At 44.6% G+C, this 25,623-nt stretch overlaps 1 long non-coding RNA gene across 1 annotated transcript; it reads right to left on the bottom strand.

Annotated features, from left to right (window-relative positions):
* Positions 1-1,728: 1,728 nt before the first annotated feature.
* LOC122221877 lies at positions 1,729-19,650 on the bottom strand. Its single transcript, XR_006203488.1, has 3 exons — positions 19,564-19,650; positions 4,502-4,621; positions 1,729-1,798 (listed from the first exon to the last, which is right to left on the bottom strand). It is a non-coding gene; the product is annotated as an uncharacterized LOC122221877 (long non-coding RNA).
* Between the last annotated feature and the right edge of the window lie 5,973 nt (positions 19,651-25,623).

A 25,623-nucleotide genomic window follows, 5' to 3' on the forward strand; every position in this document is an offset into this window, starting at 1 on the left:
CCTCGTGTGTATGAATGCGTGTGCGTGTGCGTGGTGGCTGGGCTGAGGGTGAGGGGCAGCGAGACTTAATGCCTTCTCCTAACAACTAAATTATGCAAGATTTGGCTCTGAAAGCCTGGGACTTCTCACTTGCACGCTGCCATGCTGGAGGGCCCACGTGGCCAGGACCTCGGAGGAAGGAAGCCACTGGGTCCAATAGCTCCCAGGGAACTGAATCTTGCCAACAATCTCACAAGTGAGCTTGGCGTCTGATGCCAGTGGAGCCTTGAGATGACTGTGAACCACACCGACCCCTTGATGACAACCTGTGAGGGGCCCTGAGCAGATGATCCAGGTTAACAGCACCCGGGTTCCTGACCCACAGAAACAGAGATAGGAGTGTGGCTGTGGGAAGCCACTAAGTTTGGGGGTAATTTGTTATATAATTAAGTCAGAGACAATTTTCAAGATACATATTTTTTTTGAGAGACAGAGAGAGCAAACAGGGCAGTGGCAGAGAGAGAAGGAGACATAGAATCTGAAGCAGGCTCAGGCTCCGAGCTGTCAGCACAGAGCCCGACGTGGGGCTGGAACTCACAAGTGGCAAGATCATGACCTGAGCCCAAGCTGGATGTTCAAACAACTGAGCTACCCAGGCTCCCCTATTTTTATTTTTATTTTTATTTTTATTTTTATTTTTATTTTTGAGAGAGTGAGTGGGGGAGGGGCCGAGAGAGAGGGAGAGAGAGAATGCCAAGCAGGCTCCTGGCTGTCAGCACAGAGCCCAATGCGGGGCTCCATCCCACAACCCTGGGATCATGAGCCAAAACCAAGAGTCATATGCTTAACCTACTGAGCCACCCAGGAGCCCCAAGATATATCCTTAAGTAGAAAAATCAGGGTGCAGAAAAATGTGTATAATACACCATTATTTGTGTAAAAAGGCAGAAATATATCTACATTTCTGTGTGTGTATGTCATCCATATATATGTGTATCCCTATATATTTATTTCCTTCTACATGCGTAAAATACCCCTGGAATGATAATGTTACATTCAAAATTTGGGTTTCTTCCAGAGAGGGGACCTGGTGGTTGGCGGAGGGAGGATGTCCACTGCATACCTTTTATATCTTCACTTTGGATCATGTGAAAGGGTTGACTATTCAAAAATAAGCACAATATATTAAAAGAAGAAAAAAAGGAGCGACTGGGTGGCTCAGTCGGTTGAGCGTCTGACTTTGACTCAGGTCCTGGTCTCATGGTTCGTGGGTTCGAGCCCCTCATCCGTCTCTGTGCTGACAGCTCAGAGCCTGCTTTGAATTCTGTGTCTCCCTCTCTCTTTGTCCCTCCCCTGCTCTCTGTCTCTCAAAAATAAACTTTAAAAATTTTTTTTTAAAAAGCAGCCAAAAAATCTTGGGAAAAAGAAGCTGAAAATAATACATTTTTTTAAACAATTAGGGAAGCCCACCTTATGGATTTGTGGGTGCCTTTTATTCCCCACAGCCAAATGCTGTCAGCTCTCCTTTCAAAGCGTCTCCAGTCTGACCCGCCTCTCCCCATCTCCACGGCTACTCCCCTGCACCAAGCCAGGAGGACCACGCACCTGGGCTATCGTAATGGCTCCGTAACCCTTCTCCCTGCTCCCACCCCTGCCTCCTTTCCTGACCCTGTGCCACCCAGCCTCCAGAGGGATCTTGAAACATTAAAAATTAGATCGTGTCACTCGCCTTCTTCAAACTGGAGTTTTCAGGCCAAATTTTCACTTTCTCTATTAGCATGTTTGGTGTTGGGGATAGCTTCCAATTTCAGAAATGCTCCTGAAAAAAAAAAAAAATGAAGGGAGACAGGAACTAATATGTATTAGGTGCTTACATAAAGCAGACTTTGTATATATTACGCTGTTTACTCTTCATGACAGCCCTGTAGGCTGGGCACAATTACTGTCCCCATTTTACAGATGAGGAGAGTCGAGGTTAAGGAGGCTGCAGTACATGTCCATGAGAATTGTCTGCTCGGCATCCCTTCTTCTGGAACTACCTCCCCTTGGCTCCATCTACTTGCATTATTGAAAGAGCTGCCATCACCCGCAATTGTCCTGCCTCCTGGCACAGCCGACTGCTTCAAGGGCAGGCGTCTGGCCCAATACGGACAGCTGAGCACTCCCTGTCCTGAGGGGTTCCCTCCTCGGCTGCTAACGGCTGCAGGGAGACCCATTGAGTCAAAGCAGGAGAGAGGCCTTTGACGATCATCGCTCTCAGCTGGGAGATGCTGACCTATGGGGATCAAAACTGCCTGGGTTTGGACCAGGGAACCCGGCCACTCCTCTCCCTCCAGCCATGAAATCCAGTTTGTCACTTTCCCTGTGCCTCAGTATCCACGTCTGTCAAATAACAGAGTAGGGACCGGTGGTTTGGATTGGAGGAGATGATCTCGAAGGACCCTAACTGGCTGTGTGACCGTGGGGCCTCAGTTTCCACAAACTGTAAAGTGAGAGCTGGAGATGGTAGGGGGGAGGCGGGGCATGGGCGAGGCGATCTCTGGAACGATTTTCCAGTTCCAAACAACCACAAGGTAAAAAAGTAATAATAACAACAACGTTTAAAAATCACAGGGTTATCACGTCAGGGGTAAGAGGCTGCCTCCCTTCTCGGTAGGAGATACATCTTCCCCCCCAAATCTTTTGGCTGAGCCCCTCTTTAATGAGGGAGTGGTAGACCTTCTAATCTGGGACTCCTGACTCGGGGCGGGCCCATCTCACCCAGGACGAATGAACCACAGAGACGAAAACCATCTGTGGTGTGGCAGAGACCCTGCCAGGGGGCCCCGTAGCAGCCTGCCTCTTGCCAAGACCCAAGACCCCACCCCCAGCCCTCTCGGCACCCCTGCTCCCCCCACCCCCAGATTTTATTAAATGTTATGTTTCCCATCTTGCACTGGAGCCTACTGCTCGGAGGTTACTAGCTGCTCTTAAGGGTTCTTTATACAACTCCACTTGGGCTCCCAGCCACCAAATTCTTCCTGCTCATGCATTACTTAGATTAGCTAAGGATGTTGGCATTTAGAGCCAAACTCCAGCATGCATCTCAGAAGGCGGCCTCCTGACTGCCACAGCTGTTATTTCAATGCAGCACCCCTCTGTGGGGATTGTTCTCCATAACTTGAGGTGTCATGCAGGCTCTCACTGTATCTATAATGCCGCCTATTTTTACAGTTAGTTGACTCAGAGCGCAGTCCGCTGATGACCTCTCGCATGCAATCGGTCTAGGCGGCCAGGCAGCAGGTGCCAACCACTTTTGTTGCCTGGTTCCTCTTCGGATGACCCCACCTTGCCTCTCAGTGGAGACGCAGCCCCTGCTCCGGATGCCAAGAGACCCTCCCACTTGTATGACACCTGACAGTTTACGGAATTGTCACCAGAACTCCTCGTTCCTCTGTGGCTTGCCATCGTAGGGATGAGGAAACCAGGTCTCACAGAGGAAACCTTGGTCAGATATAATGCAAAGCACATAATGTTAATTATTTTCACGACGCAAACTTCTTCACTTTGAGTCTCGGGCTTTTCCCACCCTGCCACAACTGCCTACTGTTTTTAAAAAGGAAACGAACTTTGAGAAATGGATGCCCTAGCCATGATGGCCCATGCCAGATGTCAGGGCAAGGCTCTGAGCTGCTGTAATGAAGAGGTCTGATAGAAGGATGGCCCAGGGAGCAAAAGGATGAACTTTCTCTCACACAGACTGTCAAGTCCCGGGTTCCTTCCAGGTTGTTGCTCTGCCATCTCCAGAGCCCGCTTATGGTCTCCCTGACTGTACCTGGGTGCCAGCTGGTGGGAAAGGAAAAGAGGAGGAGACATTCCATGATCTTAAGGCCCGAGTCCCCGCACGTCACGCATCATCACCACTCACACTCTTCTGTAGAGAATCCGGTCACATGGCCACCCTTCACTGCAGGGGGGCAGTGGGGGGGCTGGGAAATAGAATCTAGCCATGTGCCTGGGAAGGAAGGGAGCTGGACTTGGGTGGGTAACTGGCAGAACCTCCCACACAAAGCTTTGAAAACCTCCAACCTTCATACTCTCCTTGACCCTCCACCCTAGAAAGTAGCTCGCTCTCTCTCTCTCTCTCTCTCTCTCACTAGCCTCTCTTGTAGCCAAAAAACAACCATTTAAGGGTCACCTTTGGGTTTGGAAGGCACTTTGGTCTCCTACCGATCATTATTTGAATATTTTTTCATTCTTTTTTCATTCTTTCAATTGCCATTTCAATGCAGGGAGTCATCATAACTCTGGGCTAACATCCTCCCAGTTTTACGGTCTCAGTGCAATGGTGCCTGTGTTTCCCAACGGTTGCAACAAAAATCCCAGGCCTGGGTTGCTTGCATTTCCTTGAAACCGAGGATAAGATGGAGGGAAGGAAGATTCCTCAAGGGAAAATTCCATTCCTGTCATCGGAAAAACAGGAGCAAATGTTGGGCAGAAACAAACAAACCATGAAAGCATGTATCCACTCTATCTCTCTTACCTTCTCAGCTACATTGGCTTCATTGTCTTCTCTTTCTTTTATTCTCTGCCACTCCATCAGCACGGTGGAGGCCAAAAAGTGCTTGCTGAATGGGCAAGTCTTGCTCAGAGAAGGCCAGCTCTATGCAAAAAAAGATTGCCCCAATGGGAGTCAAGTTACTCAACAAATATTTATTAAATGCATCCTCATGCCCAGGCACTGCGGTAGGTGAGTGAGCGAACCAGGCAAAGCTCTTGCACCCGAGGACCATACCTTCTGCTGGAGAGTGGGAGGCAGACAACAACAACAGTAAGCAAATGAATAGATAAATACACAAAACAGCAGGGGCTGCAAAATTCTCACACAGGCTGCAACGTGGATGAACCTTAAAGATATGATGCTAAGTGAAATAAGCCAGACACAGAAGGACAAATATTGCATGATTCCACCTACGTGAGGTCTCTAAACTAGTCAAATTCATAGAGACAGAAAGTAGAATGGTGGTTGCCAGGGGCCAGGGGAAGGAGGAAGGGGGAACTAGTGTTTGATGCGCACAGAGTCTCAGCTGGAGGAGATGAAAACGTCCTGGAGATGGATGGTGGTGACGGTGCACAGAGATGTGAATGCACTTAATGTCACCAAATTCTACACTTTAAAATGGTCAAAATGGCAAATTTCACATATGTACATTTTATCAGAATTTTCTTTTTAAGGCAGGTGATAGGGGTGCCTGGCTGGCTCAGTCAGTGGAGCACGTGACTCTTGATCTTGGAGTCATGAGTTTGAGCCCCATGTGGGGCATAGAGGTTACCTAAAAATAAAATGTTTTTTTAAAAAAAGGCAGGTGATAATAAATGCTATAAAGAAACAAAAGCAGGGAAAGGGGAATGGGAAATGGTGTGGAGAAGTCGGGGGGGAGTGTCGTTTTTAGGTAAACTGCCAGAAAAGGTCTTTCTGATCAGCCGATGTCAAAGCAGAATCCAGAATGAGGCAGGGGTTCCCCACTGACTACGGGGATACAGGGAGAACATGCCAGGCAGAGGCGAGAGTCACAGTAATGACCCCGAGAGAGCAGTAATGGGCTTGGTAAGGACAAGGAGGAAGCTAGTGTGGTTGGGATCCTGGGAACAGGGCAAAGCAGCAGAGGTTGAGGTCCAGGGGCAGGTGGGGCCCAGACCTTGCAGGGCCTTGAAGGCCGCCTTAAGAGCTTTGGGTTCTACTTTAAGGAATTGCGAAGCCACAGAAAAGCTTAAGCAGCATATTACTCCCCCCTCACCTCTCTCCTTTAAAAACAAATTTCAAACATATGTAAAAGTAGGGAAAGTAGATAATGTATACCTATCACCCAGATTTAAACATTAACACTTAAACATTTACATTTAAACATTTTACCATGTTCGCTTTTTTTTTTTTTGTGCTGAGTTTTTTAAAGCAAATTTTCAGACGTCATGGTGCTTCATCATAATTAAATATGCATCTCTAGAAAATAAAGACATTTCCTGCACAACCATGATACTAGGCTTGTTCCTAACAAAATTAATGATTCTTTCATATCTATATTCAAATTTCACCAAGTGCTCCAAATGCCTTTTTTTTTTTTTAAGTTTTTTATTTATTTTTGAGAGAGAGAGAAAGAATGTGAGCAGGGGAGGGGCAGAGAGGGAGACACAGAATCTGAAGCAGGCTCCAGGCTCGGAGCTGTCAGCACAGAGATGGATGCGGGGCTCGAACCCATGAACCGTGAGATCGTGACCTGAGCCGAAGTCGGACACTCAATCGACTGAGCGACCCAGGTGCCCCCAAAATGCCTTTTTACAGCTGGTTTGTATAACTCAGGAACACACATTGAATTTTGTTAGTATGTCTCGTAAATATTTTAAATCTAGGACCATCTCTCACCCTATCCCTGCTCACTTCTTCATCACACTTTGACTATTAAAGAGGTTAGGGCAGCATCCTATGGAATATCCACATGTTGGTATTGTGACTCACATTTTATTTAAAAAAACTTTTTTAATGTTTATTGATTTTTGAGAGAGAGAGGGAGAGAGAGAAAGAAAGAGAGAGACAGAAAGAAAGAGAGAGAAAGCATTCGTGGGGGAGGGGCAGAGAGAGGGGGAGAGAGAGAATACCAAGCAGGCTCTGCACTGACTCCCCATGCGAGGCTTGAACTCACAAACAGTGAGATCACGACCTGTGCTGAAATCAAGAGTCAGACCCTTAACCGACTGAGCCACCCAAGCGCCCTTTGTGACTTACATTTTAAAGGACCACTCTTGCTTGTGTGCGGATAATAGACTTCCTTGGATGGAAGCCAAGAGGCCATTTTGGGGGGGGTGGTATTGTACTAAGAACAAACTCTAAGCCCACAAAGACAAGAGCACAAGAATGGAAACAATAGGGGGAAAGGGTTGGTCAACATGCTGGGAGGATGAAAAGCTGATAGACAGCCCAGTCAGTCATATCAGAGTAGAAGCAGCTGACTCCGAAGAGATTATATACATCGGTGATACCACGAGAAGCAAGCCAGAGAGGCTCAGTGACTGGGGGACCTGGTAAAGCAGAAGGCAAAGAGAAGGCTGAAAACAACAAGTTTGGTTGATAATGACACTTAGGCATCTCCTCCAGAAAATACTCTGCCTGCTCCGTCTCCTTCGGTGAGGATCACCAGTTGGCAGCCCTCTCTATGACAACAGAACTTCCATAAAGCTTTTCGGTGACTCACTCTTTAATAAGAAGAGACAAAGATTCAATAAGTTGAAGAAAGCCTCCAACACTAAAGACAGAATAAAGCAAAAGGAAAACAAGAACTTGGGGGAGACAAGGACAATGCAGGGAGCAGAATAACACAAATAAAAATGTCCCATCCAGGGGCGCCTGGGTGGCTCAGTTGGTTAAGCGGCCGACTTCAGCTCAGGTCACGATCTCGCGATCCGTGAGTTCGAGCCCCGCGTCGGGCTCTGGGCTGACGGCTCAGAGCCTGGAGCCTGCTTCCGATTCTGTGTCTCCCTCTCTCTCTGCCCCTCCCCCGTTCATGCTCTGTCTCTCTCTGTCTCAAAAATAAATAAAACGTTAAAAAAAAAATTTTTTTTTTAAAAATGTCCCATCCATACTTGATATTCTCAGAAGAGTAAGAGAGGAGATTGTGAATGCATAAAAAGAAAACAATACCATAAAAAGCAACAGAGTGGGGCACCTGGGTGGCTCAGTCGGTTAAGCGTCTGGCTTTAGCTCAGGTCATGATCTCCTGGTTCGTTAGTTCAAGCCCCACATCAGGCTTTCTGCTGTCAGCAGAGCCCGCTTCAGATCCTCTGTCCGCTTCTCTCTCTGCCCCTCCCTTGCCGGCTCTCTGTCTCCCTCAGAAGTAAATAAACATTAAAAAAAAAAAAGGCAAGAGAGAACAAGATGGAGCTTTGAGAAATCTAAAGTATGGTAGCTAGAATAAAAATAATTTAAATGGAAATACTGGAAGGAATAGTCTAGGAAATTCTTCCAAAAATAAAAAGATAAAGGCAGAAAATAGAACACTTTTTAAAAAATTTATTTATTTGTTTTGAGAGAGAACATGTGCAGAAGAGCCAAAAGAGAGGGAGAGAGAGAGAGAATCCCAAGCAGGCTCCACACTGTCATCCCAAAGCCCGATGCAGGGATCAAACTTACAAACCATGAGATTGTCACCTGAGCTGAAATCAAGAGTCAGACGCTTAACTGGCTGAGCCACCCAGACGCCCCACAAAGAACATTTTTAAATTAAGGGACAATCCAAGAGGTCTAAAAGCCAATGAATTGGAGTGTCAGAAAGAAAGAAAAAATAAAATGGAGGGAAGGAAATTATGAAAGAAATATTACAAAGAAATTTCTCAGACCTGAAGGACGTGAATGTCCAAATTGAAAGGGTCTATTGAGTGCCTGGCACAATGACTAGAAATTTTAGAACATTAGGAATAAAAAGAAGAACATAAAAACTTCTTGAGGGGAAAAAAGATTGCACGCAAAGAATTAAGGATCAAAAATGTAGCAGACTTCTAACAACCTGTATCTCTCAAAATATTGAGACAAAAGTAATTTCTAGTCTAGAACTCTCCATTCTGCAAAATTATCATTCAACAGTGACGTTAAATTAAAGGCATTTCCAGATATACCAAACTTCGCCATTTTATCTCCCGTGTTCCCTTTCTCGGACAGCTACTAGAGGATGTGCTCCAGCAAAATGAGGAAGTAAGTCAGAGAAGAAGACATCACATCTGGGGAAAAGAGATCCAACACAGAAAAGAGATCAAGTGGAGAAAGGAAGCCCTGGGATAGGATCTGAGCCCAAGCTCAAGGGAGCAGTCCACAGTGGAGCAGGAGGCTAGAATGCTCTAGGAGAGACTCTGGTAAAACAATGGCACTGAAAAAAAGAGACATTGACACATTATCTGCTTACCCACATAGAAAATTGTCCAACAGGGGCTGTTGAAGGTCAAAGAAACCATGCAAATAAAAAAAAAAGAATGAGAGCCTTATCAACTCCCGGTAAAAATAAAGCCTACATGAGAAAGGAAATGTCACATGGTACATTACTTGACTCAGTAAAGAACAGTATTTACTCAGTCATAATAAGCAAACATTGAATACTGATTTCACTGATAATTACAATATAACTCTATTAGCATGGCTTAGGAACATAAACAACTACAGAAAGGGGAGCTGTTTAAGAAAGGTCAATTTTTATCTACCACAATAGAAAATGAACAGGTAATCCCTAAACTTACACATCAAGAATATTGAGGAAGAGAAGTTAAAGCAATTGGAACAGGTGTCAGCAAATGATGTCCCACTGGCCAATTCTGGTTTTGTAAATAAGGTTGTGCTGGGATGTGTCTACACCCACTCATTTACCTACAGCTGCTTTGTAGCTACAAGAAGAGCTGAGAGGTTGCAACATGCTGGCCCACAAAGTTGAAGGTATTTCCTATGTGGCCCTTTATGGGAAAAGTTGGCCCTTTTACAGAAAAAGCAAACCCCGGATTTATAATAATGGAGATAAATACATTAAAAAGTAGCCAGAAGGGTTAAAAGCGGTTGTTCTCGGATGCTTTTTGCTAAAAGCCTTCAAATATTAGTTGGCTTTTTAAATATGTGCATTACTACTTTTGATAAAAATTTTAAAATGATTGTTTTTAAGGAGTTGTCCTGATGCCCAGGAGGGAGGCAGGGGACTGACATCAGGGTTCGTGCCTGAGCCTTGCCCTGCTGTCTCCTGCTCTTCGCCAGCTGTCCACCATCCCATCTAAATGGGGCTGAGTGAGTCAGAGCTGCCTGGCCAGAGCTTCACAGGAACTGGAACCAGTTCCTGATAGCAGACTTGGAAGGAACAGCTCTGGGACAGCCTCCTGCCTCAAGCCATCATTTGGTATTGTCAATATCATCAATGAGAGGAAGAGGAATATCATAGTGGTTCGAGTGGCTAAGAGCTCTACTGTTAGATTACCTAGCTTCATAAAATTCAGGTTCCTCCTCTAATTAGCTATGACCTGGACACGTTATTTAATTTCACGAGGTCTTGGTTTTGTCACTGATAAATGGGGCTGATGATGCCTCCTTATGTGGTTGTGGTGATCTTAATTCAACTAATACATATGGGAGCACTTGGCACGGTGGCAGGTACATATAAGCCAACCGAATGTTAGCTATTTGTATTCCCAGTTTCACAGATGACACAGATGAGGTCCAGAGAGGGAAAGTGGCATGCACAATGTCACACAGCACATTGGAGACAGAAGCAGGACTAGCGCCTGGGACTCCTTTGTCTCAGTGCGATACTCTCCCCTGGCGCCACTCTAAGTTGCTTATATGCATAAAGCACCTCCGGAAAGATACACAAGAGACGAACAACACTGGCTACCTATGGGCAGGTGGAGACAGAGTGCAAGGGAGGGCTTTACTTTCACTTTAAAATTTGCAAACCACGTGACTGTATTACTAACATGAAAACAAGGAGACACATAGATTAACTTTATTTAGTCAATCTCATTTATGTTTGAGATTAACAGTGCCTTTCTCATAGTGGAGATCAATTAGATAACAGACATTTATCTATATTAAAGAGGTATCCAGAAGAGGTTATTACTAGCAATCATGGTGCTTTTTATTAAAAGGAAACTTTTCTCTAGATTTGTGGAACAAACTGTGGGAAGGGGCACAAATTTCACTAGCCAGGGTCTCCTCTTTGAAGGCAGAACGGGTTTCCTTAGCCACAGGTGGAGCCATCTTGGAGTGCAATGGAAATTTCCACCTTGGCACCTTGCACATGAAAGGTCCCCTTCCCCCCAAACTGGCTCTCCCAAACTCAGCTCTTTGCACCCAGGCCCCAATTTGGACAACTCTTCTGGAAAACATGATTAAGCCTGAAAAACCTGGGGGTTTTATTGGGGATGACAGTGAGGGCCCCAGTTTGTTTTTCAAGGGAGGGAACTAAGTCCCAGAAATAGCTGAGCCCGAGCTGGCAGGCGGCTGGCAAAGAGCAGGAGGCTCCAGGGCAACGCTTCCAGGCCATGTTGACTTTGGACGGGCTGCTTGAGCATTGTAAACAATTGCAGAAATGATTTCCTACCCTGGCAAAAGTCTTGTTTGGACAAGGGGTTCCCCCCCCTTCTTTAAAAGGCAGTTTTATCATTTGTTTGCAAAAATGCTCAATCCCCTCTTTCTTTTCTTGTTCCCTCTGTGGCTCTGGTCTCCCCCAGAGCCAGATGAAAAATCTTTGTGTTTCTTTAATGTTAACCAAACCCCCCATTCCTCCTTTTTAAACTGTTCCAGGTCTGTTGGACAAATACTCCCCGGCAACAGGACTTACAAGGATCTGTTAAGGATTTTGTTAGGCTGGAGTCTTTAGCCAGAGTGACTTAAAATATTTTTTTTCTCCTTGTTTATTACATTTTAAACTCCTAGCACAATAAAAGCTGCACACAAGGATTGGGAAAGCAATAAAAATGCAACTTATAATGTCTTGGCCTGAACTAGCTAACTCTCCATCTAGACACTGATGTAACAGATTTGGTCTCACACACCCTCCCAAGATGTCAGACGAGGAAATAAAATGGGCTGTCTATAAGAAAGAAAGCATAGGGCAGGACTGGGAGCCTGTCTGACTGCTGGCCAGGGTGGGGCTTCTGAGAGGCTGGGAGATGGACTGCACGTTCTGAAAATCCACCAGAATCCTGAGCTGTTTCAAAAGAAGGAATACTGTGCTCTTGACCACCCAGGGACAAGGGCAACCACAGAGTGCATGAAGAGTGTGATATGCTAACCTGCATACCGCCTGTCACCTAGCTTCAAACGGGAGAGGACAAAAAGAGGAAGAAAGAATGGGGAGGGGGAGGGGCTTGAAAGAGAGAAAAGGGACAGGAGGTATGGGGTGCTTGGGGGAGAGGTTGCATCACCCAGCCAGAACAGAAGCTGGCTCAAACTGGGTAATTGAGGGAAATTTCATGAAGAGACAATTGACAAGGTTTAGGCAAGAAGTGAGGGAAACCAAAAGGGACAGAGCTGCACCGGAACTAACAATAGCAGGGAGCTGTCCCATCCCCAGGCTGGAAGGGCCCCCCCAAAGGTGTCACACAGGAAGTGAAATCCTTCTCATTCATTCCATCAACAGGAAATCTACCACTCTATTTGAAGACAGGAGAAAAACAGCCAAAAGATGAATCCAAATTAAGAATTTACATAGGAGGAAACTGAGGTATAAAAAGACTCGTGGTAAGCATTACATCTATTTAAACATACAGGTAAACATTCTTTTTATTTATTTTTGAGAGAGAGACAAGAGTTCTAGCAGGGGAGGGACACAGAATCTGAAGCAGGCTCCAGGCTCTGAGCTGTCAGCACAAGAGCCCAAAGCGGGGCTCCAACTCATGAACCTCGAGATCATGACCTGAGCTAAAGTCGGTGCTTAACCAACTGAGCCACCCAGGCACCCCTGAACATTCTTAACTGTAATAATTATGTTGACCAGGAAAATAATACAAGTGTTAGAATTATCATTTAAAAAAAAGGGGGCACCCGGGTGGCTCAGTCGGTTGGGCATCCGACTTCGGCTCAGGTCATGATCTCGCGGTCCGTGAGTTCGAGCCCCGCGTCGGGCTCTGTGCTGACAGCTCAGAGCCTGGAGCCTGTTTCCGATTCTGTGTCTCCCTCTCTCTCTGAACTTCCCCCGTTCATGCTCTGTCTCTCTCTGTCTCAAAAATGAATAAACGTTAAAAAAAAATTTTTTTTAAAACATTGAAAATGCTTTTTGTTGTTGTGTTTATTGTTGTTGATAAAAAAAAAATCCCAAAATTGTCACAAAAAAGGAGGTGGGGGGGGGGGAATAGAAGAAAAAGAAACAGATATTTGCTTGTTTGTTTACTTGTTCATTTTTATTGTGGTAAAATATCCATAACATAAAATCTACTATTGTAATGATTTTTAAGTGTACGGTTCCTTGGTATTAAGCACATCGACACTGCTGTGCACCCATCACCACCATCCATCTCCAGGACCTTTCCATCTACCCCAGCTGAAACTTCCTATCTGTTAAACACTAGCTCCCCATGCCCCCTCCTCCCAGCCCTGCAACCACCATTCTGTCTCTATGTATTTGACTACTTTAGCAACCTCATATAAGAGGAATCCTACAGTATATTTTTCTTCCTTTTTCTTTCTTTCTTTCTCTTTCTTTCTTTCTCTTTCTTTCTTTCTTTCTTTCTTTCTGAGAGAGAGGGTGTGGCAGAGAGAGAGAGAGAATCCCAGGAGGGGCAGAGAGAGAGACAGAGAGAGGCAGAGAGAGGGAGAGAGAGGAAGAGAGAGAGAGGAGAGAGAGGGAAGCAGGGCTCACCCGAAGCAGGGCTTCTGTTCACTCTAAGCAGGGCTTAAGCTCACCCAGAGCGGGCCATGAGTTCACCCAGAGTGGGGCTTGAGCTCACCCGATGCAGGACTTGAACTCACAAACCATGAGATCATGACCTGAGCTTGTCAGATCCTTAACGACTGAGCCCCCCAGGCGCCCACATTTCTCCTCTTCTGACTGGCTTCTTTCACTTGGCATAATGTCTTTGGGTTTATCCCTGTTGTGGCGTGTCTCAGAACTTCCTTAGTTTTAGGGCTGAGTAATATCCGTTACATGCATGGCCCGCATTTTGCTTATTTCTTCATCTGTTGATGGACACTTGGGTTGCTTCTGTCATTTGGCTACTGTGTACGACGACCCTGCCATGAAAATGGGTGTACAAATATCTGTTCAAGTCCCTGCTTTCACTCACTTCTTTTGGATACACACCCGGAATTGGGATTACTGGATCACATAGCAATGCTTCGTTTAATTTTTTGAAGAAATGGCCAACCCATTTCCATAGCAGCTGCGAGAGAGATTATTTAAATCACTAATAACTCCATTTTTCTTAGGAGAGAGAAAATGACATCGTTTCCTTTCTGAAAATGACGAATTGAGAAATGTTAGTTAAACATGATTTAAAATGACAAGGATGACCACCAGGAGAACTAAAAATAGTCTGACTACTTTCCAAATCGCCCAAAAGCGACGCACAAAAACAGACCACACAGAGGATAAAACAGAGAACGCAAAATGTTACAGAAGTGGACTAAATCTATGTGTTATAGGGATGAATAAAACTAATATAAAACTAACAAAACTTGGAAGAAAACTTAGAAAGTCATCTCTTAACTGACTTCTGAATTAAAGAAGAAATCAAAACAGTAACTGAAGAATATTTAGAAAACACTGTCTATAAAGGTCTGTGACCTTGAAAACATGCCCAGTGATAGATGCCAGACACAAAAGGCCACATATTATACAATTCCATTTACATAAAATATCCAGAACAGGCAAATCCCTAGGGACAGAAAATAGATGAGTGGTTGCCAGGGACTGGGGGAGACAGAATGGGGAGTGGCTTTTTAATGGACATGGGGCTTCCTTTTGGGGGTGATGAAAACGTTCTGGAACTAGTGCTGATGATTGCACAACATTGAAAATGTACTCAATGCCACTGAATTGTACACTCTAAAATGGCTTAAGCGGTAAATTTCCTGTCGATGTATATTCACCCACAATGGAAAAAAAAAAAATCTATGGAAAGAGGGACTTATGTTTCCATGGATGGTAGACTGGATAATGCCTACCAGACTGAGGACAATTAGAGACTTTGGACAGGATATGAAACGCATCTGATTGGAGGACTGGAGATCCAACAGGCAATGAAAAATTATAGGGTCAACATTCAGAAAAAGGAAATGTGGAGTTCGTCTTTCCACAGTGGGCATCAGACAAGTCCACAAGAGGCAGCTGAGAGGTGGAGAAGCCGAATGGAATATCTAACAGCCTTCTGGGGCTGGGGATAAAAACTGGAGTCTGTTCTGACATCCGTTGGCGTACTGCAATCAGTTGACCACCTGGAATTTGCATCAAAGTTCCCAAATCCACTGAAAAAGCAGAGGGGTCTACCTAGTAGGGACCCCGCCTTGGCACCCCTGCGTTGAGTATGAGCACACACTCGTGAGGGCCTTCGGCCAGCGCTTCATGCTGGTGTCTTCTCCCATTTTAGACAACCACCATTTTAAGCACCCCTTCCAGTTCTCTATCAAACTATAACTCCAAGGACTCTTCACATGGAAAACAAACTGAGAGTTGATGGAGGAAGGTGGGGGCGGGGGGGGGGGTGGGGGTGGGAAGGGCCAGATGGGTGATGGGTACTAAGGAAGGCACTTGCTGTGACGAGCACTGGAGGTCGTAGGCAAGTGACGAATCATTGAATTCTCCTCCTGAAACCAATATTGCACTGTATGTGCACTGTATAGAATTTAAATAAAAATTTTTAAAAAACAAAAACAACTATGACTCTGGGGAGGAGATCTCTCTGCCCATTGTTGGACGTTATGGGCTATAGAGCACGTTCCTTGGCCTGAAGACATGTGACTTGGAGGCCCAGACTGGTGGAGTGTCTTCAGTTCCGGTTTTTCTATTTTTTTTTTTTTTTAACGTTTTATTTATTTTTGAGACAGAGAGAGACAGAGCATGAACGGGGGAGGGGCAGAGAGAGAGGGAGACACAGAATCGGAAGCAGGCTCCAGGCTCTGAGCCGTCAGCCCAGAGCCCGACGCGGGGCTCGAACTCACGGACCGCGAGATCGTGACCTGAGCTGAAGTCGGATGCTCAACCGACTGAGCCACCCAGGCGCCCCTAGTTCCGGTTTTTCTACAGCGCTCTTGAGCGTTTCTCTCTATTGCTTGGTAGGCAAAGCCCGGGCGGAGTGAGTATTTGCTCTTGCCAGGACCCATTTGCAGCTGCCCAGGGCCACCAGTACCAGGCCCACTTAGCAGCTACGTTCAGGGCCTTCTCCCCAGGAAACCTTCCCCAGCGCCATCTGCAATCTCTGCCTCTCTTGTTGGCAGATGGAACTGTTCTTATTGGCACTCCACGCCTCAGAGGGTACGAAAGGAATATGGCTAAATTCAGCCCGCATCTGCATTGTTGCAGCCCCGGATGTCTATTTATTTCACGGACCTACGTGGCTGCCTCAGATGAGCACACCAGGATGTCTATTCACTGGCTCCAGTGACCTGCTGATCCTGAAAGGGAGTTCTTCTACTGGTGTTCTAACTGTATTTTCTTACACTCGGTATTTGTCTGTCTGGCGCCCATTCATCTCAGGGCCAAACTAACAGCCCCAGTTGTTTACAGCTCGCCTGCCACCTGTAGCCCATACTCTGAACACCTCTTTGTCTTACTCTCACACAGCACACAACATCCCCTGCCCTGAACCACCCAGGGCCAGGGACTAGACAGCTGGGAACAGCCCCTGCGCCCTGGAGCCCGCCTGAACTGTTCAAACTAGCCAACCCTAAGCTAGTCACCCTGTCCTGCCTTGCCTTGCCTTCCCCATGGAAACCCTAATAAAGGCGATGGCCTGTGTCTTCCCTTCATTCCTTTCTGCCCGCCCCCCAACACTGGTGCTTCTCCATGTGTTACACCCTGTGAGGCGTAACACACCCCCTCTCGGGAAATGTAAGTAATAAAAATATTCCATTGGCATTAGCCTCTAAGTGTCATCGCTCAGTCACCTTTACAAATCACAACTGAGCACAAGTAAGATGGACATCAACATGTTCCACTTTAATGCACCCCTCAAATTCCCATGGTGGTTTTCACAGGGCTGTGCCCCCTATGGGCATCCCTTTATTTTATTTTTTTAAAAGACTTTATTTTTTTATTTGTTTTCCAAATGTTTACATATTTTTGAAAGAGAGAGAGAGGGAGGCAGAGAGAGACAGAGACAAAGGATCCGAAGCAGGCTCTGTGCTGATGGCAGAGAGCCCGATGCAGGGCTTGAACCCACGAACTGTGAGATCGTGACCTGAGCCAAAGTCAGACACTTAACCGACTGAGCCTCCCAAGTGCCCCAAATATTTAATTTTTTTAAGTAATCTCTACACCCAACATGGGGCTCAAACTTACAACCCTGAGATCAAGAGTTGCATGCTCTACTGACTGAGCCAACCAGATCCTCTATGCATCCCTTTAATAGGCCAGTTTTCCATTGCCCTTCTGCTTGACCATATGGCCAAGCCATTGACCACTGCCCCAATGAGTCAGTAAAAATTCAGAGAGGGGCAAATAGCATGTAACTCAGTCCACTGAGCTGATTTGTTTTTAACCATTTTTCAATCAGAATGGCAGCCTTCCAAGCAGGATGCTGTTCCATGCACCTTGGAACTTCCATCCATAAACCAAGAAGCTCTTTTGTTGGTTAGCAGAGAGCTGTTCACCACCTGGGCACAGTCCATGTAGCAATAGGTTCCGGCAGCTTCTCAGATGATTCCAAAGTCAGCCTTAGGGCAAGAGTCTACCTGCTTGTGAATATGCCAGGTAACTCTTTTATTCCCTCAGAACTTCATCAAAGAACTAGAAACCATAAAAAAGGACCAAACGGAAGTTCTAGAGATTAAGAATACCATAACCAACAAATAAGAACTGAGTGTGTGGAATTAATGGCAGAGGAGACAAAGCTGAGGAGAGAATTAATGTACTAAAAAAATAGAACTGAAGAAATATCCAGATTGTATGGAGAGTCAAAATTCGATGCAATATAGAAGTAAAACAAGCAATATACTAAAAAGCCTTAACATACATGTAATTAGAGTCCTATACATGAAGAAGAAGAAAGTCACACAGAAACATATGTGAAGAGACAATTGCTCAGGAGGTTCCAGACCCGATGAAAGATATCAGGTCACAGATGTAAGAATTACTACAAACTCGCAAAGAAGATAAGAAACAGAAAGCCACACCTAGACAAATCACAAACTCGGGCACAAAGAAAATCTTTTATTTTTCAATTTTTTTAAACATTTATTTATTTTTTGAGAGAGAGAGAGACAGAGTGTGAGAGGGAGAGGGGCAGAGAAAAGGGAGTCAGATTCTGAAGCAGGCTCCAGGCTCTGAGCTGTCAGCACAGAGCCTGACGCGGGGCTCAAACTCACGAACCATGAGATCATGACCTGAGCCAAAGTCGGATGCTTAACCAACTGAGCCGCCCAGGCACCCCCAAAGAAAATCTTAGAACAGAAAAGAGACAGCTTTCCTTTGAAGGAGCAATAATTAGAATGACGTAAAAAAATCTCAACAAACCAATGAAATCCAAGATACAATTATGATGCGATCATCAGAGAGCTGAAATACTACACCCAACAGAAACACTCATCAAGATTGAAGGCAAAGTAAACATTTTCAGACAAATACAAATTCAGAGACTTCATCACCAGCAGATTCGATTCAAAGGGAACCCGAAAGGGTGTTCCTTAGGCAAATGGAAAAGAGATATCAGATGGAAATACTGAGATGCAGGAAGAAATGAAGAGCAACAAAATAAGCAGGAAAATAGATAAATCTAACTGACTACTGATTGGCAAGAAAAAGGAGGAGGAGGAGAAAGACGAGGAGAGAAGCAGAAGGAGATCTTGTGAAGTCTGAAATATATTTGGAGTGGTCTAAATAAAGCGGTAAAACCACCAAATAACACTAGACTTTGGTAAGTCACTGATTCATTTGTAATCATTGGGGCGACTGCTAACAGAAAAATTAAAAAGTATACAATTTTCAAGCTAATAGAAGGTATAAGTAGAGTGATAAAATATATCATTCTAACATAGACAAATAAACCAATAAATAGAATCAGAATCACGTTTATTTGGTCACCTATTTAACGGCAAAGGTACCATGGCAGTACACTAGGGAAAGAAAATATTTTAATATACAGTGTCAGGCTAATTGAACGTTTATATGGAAAAAAGAATTTTGTTCTCTATCTGAGGTCACACATGAAAAATAATTCCAACTGACTGCAGATCTAAATATAAATGGGGGCGGGGGGAAGCTCCTTTTAGAAAGAAACATAAGAGAACATCTTCACAATCTTGTAGTATGTAAAGATTCTTTAAAACGGGACCAAAATAATGAGCTGACTATCTAGGGAGAAAGGATAGACTGGTCTATATTAAGAATGAAAGTGGCTTCTAGATGAAAGTTAGTCAAATGGCAAACCATGGTATGTAAGAAGATATTTTCAATAAGAGAGGATGTTTTTATCTGGCCAGAATACATTTAAAAGCCCTACAAAGCAATAACAAAATAACAGAAAATGAATAGCCACTTCACAATAAATTATATTCCAGTGGCCAACAGACACAGAAGAGGTACTTAACTCCACTAGTCATGAAGGAAATACAGATTAACATCATTAGATATTTCACACTATCTCCAGAATTGACTAAAAAAAAAAAAAAATAGGAAAAAAATCAGATAATACCAAGTGTTGCCAAAAATGTGGAACAAACAGAACTCTCAGAAATTGCTGGTAAGAGTGTAAACTATCTATGGGAAAAATGTTCATCAGTATCTTGTAAGGCTGAAAATAAGGACCCAGTAATTCTTAGGTATATATATATATACATCCAACAGAAATGTTTAATGTTTACCTAAAAGGTACGGAATGTTCATAGAAGCACTATTCATATATCCTCAAACTGGAAACTAACCAAATGCCCATTACCTGTAGCGCAGATAAATCAAACATGGCATATTCACACAGAATTTCTCTACAGCGATGAGAACTGACAGACGTGGGACAAGATCGCTATGAACAGAATTGTGCTCCCCGCAAATTCATATGTTGAGGTCCTAACCCCCAATGTTACTATATACAGAGTTAGTAGCATCTTTTAAGAGCTCCGTGAGGTCATAAAGGTATGGGGTCCTCATCTAACAGAACTGGTGTCCTTCTAAGACGAGGAAGAGTTGCCAAGGATGCACATGAACAGAGAAAAAGCCAGGTGAGGACACAGTGAGACAATGTCATCTGCAAGTCAAGGGCAGTTACCTCAGGAGAAATCAAACCTGAAAATCTCAATCTTGACCTTCTAGCCTCCAGAACCATGAGAGGATAAATTTCCATTGTCTAAGTCCCCCAGAATGTAGTATTTCGTCATGGCGGCCCTAGCAAACTAATATGGTACGGATACAACACATTTTGTTTTCCATTACCAGTTGGTGGCATTTGGGTTGTTTCCACTTTGGGGCTATGGGAACAATGTCGCTATGAACATTCAGGTACAAGTTCTTGTGTGAACATGTTTCCATTTCTCTTGAATATATTTTGAAGTGTAATCCTCGGTCATATGGTAGCTCTGTGTTTCAACAAGTCAAATGTTTAAAAATCCATAAAGATAAGAGCAGGAACTCTTGCAGCAAAAATAATAATAAACTTAAGATACATAGGATGATCAAAATCTAGAAGACTGTTCTGTGAAAACATTGATAACATGAAAAAGCCCCTGGGAAAACTGATAAAAGAGAGAAGGCATTAATTACCAATATTAAGAATGAGAAAAAGACATAGCTACAGATCCTATAGACATTATAAAGATAAGACGATGAACAACTTGTGTCTTCAAATACATTAAAAATTTGAGTTTGAGACAGCAGCTACAAAACTACCACTTACAAAAACCAACAAAACGAATAGAACATCTAACTAGTACTATATCTATTAAACAAATGGAATTCATAATTTGAATCTTCCAACAAAGAAAACTCCAGTCCCAGATGGCTTCACTGGCAAATTCTAATAAATATTTAAGAAGGAAAATTGTCGTGATTACACATACTGTTTCAGAAAATAGAAGAGAGGAAACATACCCCAAACTCAAAGTATGAGGCCAGCATCACCTTGTTACTGAAACCTACCAAGGATATTAGAAGAAAGGAAAAGTATAAATCAATCTTGTTAACAAACACAGATGCAAAAAAGTCCTAAACAAAATAACAGCAAAGTGAAGAATTCAACAATATATTAAAAAGATAATACATCCTGCAAGTCTGTGTTATCCTAAGGATGAAGGGTTGGTATAAATTTGAAATTAATCATTAAAACTTGGGGCGCCTGGATGGCTCAGTCGGGTAAGCATCTGACTCTTGATTCCCGCTCAGGTCACGATCTCACGGTTCATGAGTTCAAGCCCCTCCTCCGGCTCTGCACTGATGGTACGGAGTTTGCTTGGGATTCTCTGTCTCCCTCTCTCTGCCCCTCCCCTGCTCGATCTCTTATCTCTTTCTCAAAATAAACATTTTTTAAAAAATCATTAAAATTTATGGTATGAATGGAATATAAGAGAAGAGTCCTATAATAATGTGATAGATTTTTCAATCTAAAAAGTAAATTCAAAATTAAAATAAAAGTTTTAAAAAATAGTAAAACTCAACATCCATTGATGGTCATCCACCCTCATACAGACTCTTATGCTTATTAATTTCATGCCCGCTCTTCCTAAATTCCCCATTCTTCCACTGCGACCTCAACCTCCGGTCCACCCTCAGCAATATCCCCTAAATCCGCAGTCTCCTCTCCAAACATTCATTTCCTCTTCTTGCCTTCATTGAAATCTCGTTCTGCCTGAGAACATTGCTTTTCTTACAGCCCTCTCATGTAGCCGCTGGGTGTTCTCCTTTACCCCACAGATCACAGGCCCAGGGGTGGGGGAGGGGTCCTCCTTGCTCTCCTTTGACTTTTCTAGACTACTGATCCTTCTTTTTTTCTCTACAAAACCACTATTCCCTTGAAGTTCGTGTCCTGAGACTAAACCAGCCCCTATCCTTCTCGTTGAAGCCTTCTCGGCCTGCCGGCTACTGCCCCTCACTCGCTGAAGTACCTTCACCATGAGTATCTCACCATTCTTTGTGATTTCACCCAACATCTATCAAAGACTATACAACACCCTGGCTTTTCAGGTTCTGTATTACTTGTCTGTTATAAGAGCTACGTTTTATTATGGGTTAACATGTGCCAGGTTCTAAACTGTGCTAAATACTCCACGTGTATCAGCTCCATTCATCTTCACAATAAGCACAATTATTATTTCCATTTCACAGATGAGGAACCAAATCATAGGGAATTAAGTACTTCATCCCGGGGTCACCCAGTAAGTAAGTGGGGTATCTGGGATTCGAACACAAGACTCAGGCAGCCAAGCCTGAACTACAAGATACTGTCAAGTGTAGACCAACCAGTTGGGGTAGGCTTAGGAGGTCAGAATCCAGGACAACAATCTATTTGCTTAACAATAGAGGCTGGTTAAATAAACTGTGATAGAATCTTACATAGCCGTTAAAATGATGATCTGTATCTGTGTTTACAATACCGAAACCCATTCATAATGTGATTGAAAAAAAGCAAGCTGGAAAATAGTGCAATAAACCTGCACATGAACGTTTATAGCAGCCTGTTCACAACTGCCCAAACCTGGAAGTGACCAAGATGTCCTTCCAAAGGTGAAAGGATAAACAAACAGCGGTACATTCATACAATGCAATATTATTCAGCATTAAAAAGAAATGAGCCATTAATCCATGAAAAGACATGGAGGAAACTTAGAAGCATACTGTTTCGCCAAAGAAGCCAGCCTGCCACAGGGAAGGACAGCTAAGTACTTACTGTATGACTAACTATGTGACATTCTGGAAAAGGCAAAACTAGAGAGACCGTAAAAAGATCGGTGGTTGCACCAGGTCCCAAAGGGAGGGATGACTAGGTAGAGCCCAGGGGATTTTTTTAGGGTGGGGGAAACTATTCTGTATGACACTGTAATGGGGGACACAGACATTACGCATTTATCTGAACTTTGAACTTTACAGCACCAAAAGGAAAGCTTAATTAAGCTATGGGCTTAATGAATAATAGTGTATCAACACTGGTCCATCAGTTGTGATGAGTGTGCCACTCGAATGCAAGATGCTAATAAGAGGACAAACTGTGAAGATGGGGACAGCAGGTACATGGGGACAAGAGGTGCATGGGAACTCTGCACGATCTCAATTTTCTGTAAACCTAAAACTGCTCTGAAAACTAAAGTCCGTTCATTTAAAAACAACGGTATAATTGCATGCTCCCTTTCCACGTTAATATATGTCTGAGTGTTTTGTGCACAGGGAAGTCTGGAAGGATGTAATCAAAATTAATAGCAGTTGTCTCCGAGGGGTAGGATGCACGGAGATCTTTCTCCTAGTTCTACTTGTCCTATTTTCTTAACAAAAGCATGCATTAATTTCTTATGAAGGAGTAAAGTGAGGCCGTGGGGGCCGCCGGGCCAGGGCCCAGCGCGCCCGGGAGCCGGCGCTGCCAAGGCAGGGCGCCGCGGGGAATGCAGCTTAGCTCCGAGCCCGCCGGGGCCGACGCCAGCCTCCGCATCTGCTCCGCCCCCCGCGTCCCTCGGCCTTTTGAGAGTCGGGTCGGGGAGGTTAAGAAAGGGAAGAGCGAATTCCTCCGGTGCAATCGCGTCTGCACGCGCGCTGGGCAGGAAGGCCGGAGGGGCGGGGGGTGCGGAGGGGCTCCGCGGGGCTCGGCCGGGGGCCCGCAGACGCGCTGCACAGCTCCGGGGGCGCGGCCGGCCTTCAGTGGGCTGGAATGTTCCCGCGGCGCAGTGTACTTTGTTCTGAGGCTGGGGGAGGGTGCAGCGGGGGCAGGGCTCCAGGGCCCCTGGGACTTGGAGCGCGGCCAGCTTTCCGTTCCCAGGGCGCCTTCCCGGGGGGTGGGGAGTGGAGGGAGAGGAGCTGTCTAGTTCCCAGGCTGGGCAGCTGCGGGGCACTGACGGAACCCCTGGATTCCAGTGCCGGCCCTACCACCCACTAATGGCATGCTTCTGGGGTCGGGGCTCAATGCCTCTGGACCTCAATTTCCTCATCTACAAAATGGAGATAACAATAATAGTACATAGTTATTGTCTGGCATTGTTGTAAAGCGCTCTGCATGTGCTCATGCCTCATAACTACCCTTTGAGATAGGTAGTACTGTTACTAGAATAACATCATTATCCTATTAGAATAATATTCCCTCACTTTCCAGGCCCTTTGGACAGCTCAGATGCTCTGGCTGTAGAAAGCCTAGCCCAGCCTCTTCCTACCAGGTAGTGAAATGCGCGTTATTACTTTCACTTTAAAAATGAGGAAAGAGGGGTGCCTGAGTGGATCAGTCGGTTGAGCATCCGACTTCGGTTCAGGTCATGATGTTACAGTTCCTGAGTTGGCTCCCCATGTGGGGCTCTGTGCTGACAGCTCAGAGCCTGGAGCCTGCTTAGGATTCTGTGTCTCCCTCTCTCTCTGCCGCTCTCCTGCTCCCACTCTGTCTCTGTCTCTGTTTCTCTCTCTCTCTCTCTCAAAAATAAACATTTAAAAAATTAAAAAAAAAAATAAGGAAAGAAATGCTCGGGGAGGTTAAGCAACTTGCCCAAGGGCACACAGCTCCTCAGTGGCCATCCTGGATACAAACGCAGCTGGTAGTCTGGCAGAAAGCCTCCACTCTTAAATACTGCCTCCCTACTGCCAGTCTCAGGAAGCCCTTAAAATCTGTTTATTTGCACATACTGCAATCCATGCAACAATCTGGAGGAAGTATTACTAATAATAATTACTACTAAGTAATGATAATGATCATCAACTGAGGGCTGTAATTCTCACAACACCCCATGAGGTAAGCACCACTATTACTATTCTTATTTTAGAGATGAAGAAATTGAGGCAGAGCTCACCAAAGCTTAGCTGTTGGCTACTTTCAAAATATTTTAGAGGGAGGCAGACCCTTCCAGACTCTGAGCACAGAGGATAGCTTGGAATGACAGTGCTTCCTCCTGCAAATGTTGTGAGAGGCAACCTTGCCTGGTAATCCGAGGAGCTCTGGAGAGTGTGATGAGTCTCAGATGATACCTAATGCCAGCTAAGCTCCTCTCTCCTGGGTGGGCTACTTCCGGGCGCCCGGCTGCCTAGTGCCTGAAACCACCGCCCCCCCCCCCCCCCCCAATCTCCGCAGAAGGCAGGTCAGGTCTGTGACTTAACCACGAAGTTCAATTTGTTTGAAGTTTGCTACGTAATGTTTTAAACCAAATAATTTTCAGCATTTTTGATAAGTGACATTTCATATTTGCTAATGGGGGTCAGTATGTGAACTGTTTTATTTTTTAATGATGACGATATTTTCTCATTAAATGAAACAGAAAATTCCATACCCTATGTTTCTGCCATAATCTGCATCCTTGGTTTTCTGTTTATTAAGAGGGATTTTCAAAAGTTTGTTTAAGTGGCCTTACTGAGAGAGAGAGAGAGAGGAAGTGTTTCAGTCTCATTCCTGGGAGGTGAATGAAATCTGCTGGGATTTTTTTTTGGTAGTCGCCCCACCTCACCCTAAGCCCTAGAGAATAAGGGGAATACACAGCTACAGATGACCCTTACTTTTAGAGCATCACAAATGACTACTGAAAACACCAAACTTGCCCATCCTGTCTCCCAGGCTCGGCTGTGCTCTGGACTGTCGCACCCTGACTCAGAAGAGGGAGGGATTGCTTGAACAAGAAAAAAAGTAGTCAATACATCATTTTTATTATGTAGGAAAATCTAAAAATCTGCCCAAAGAAGCATGTATTATGTGATTTGGATCTGAAATCTCATTATATTGCGTGTGTGTGATGATCTTGGCATCCGTTAAAATTGTGGCTAAAAAGTGCACTCTGATCAGCTTGATTCTGAGAAAAATACATCAGCATGGGTTCTACATAACTCTCTGCCAAAA

The sequence above is a fragment of the Panthera leo genome, chromosome B3 (assembly GCF_018350215.1).
Source record: "Panthera leo isolate Ple1 chromosome B3, P.leo_Ple1_pat1.1, whole genome shotgun sequence".
Classification (NCBI taxonomy): Eukaryota; Metazoa; Chordata; class Mammalia; order Carnivora; family Felidae; genus Panthera; species Panthera leo.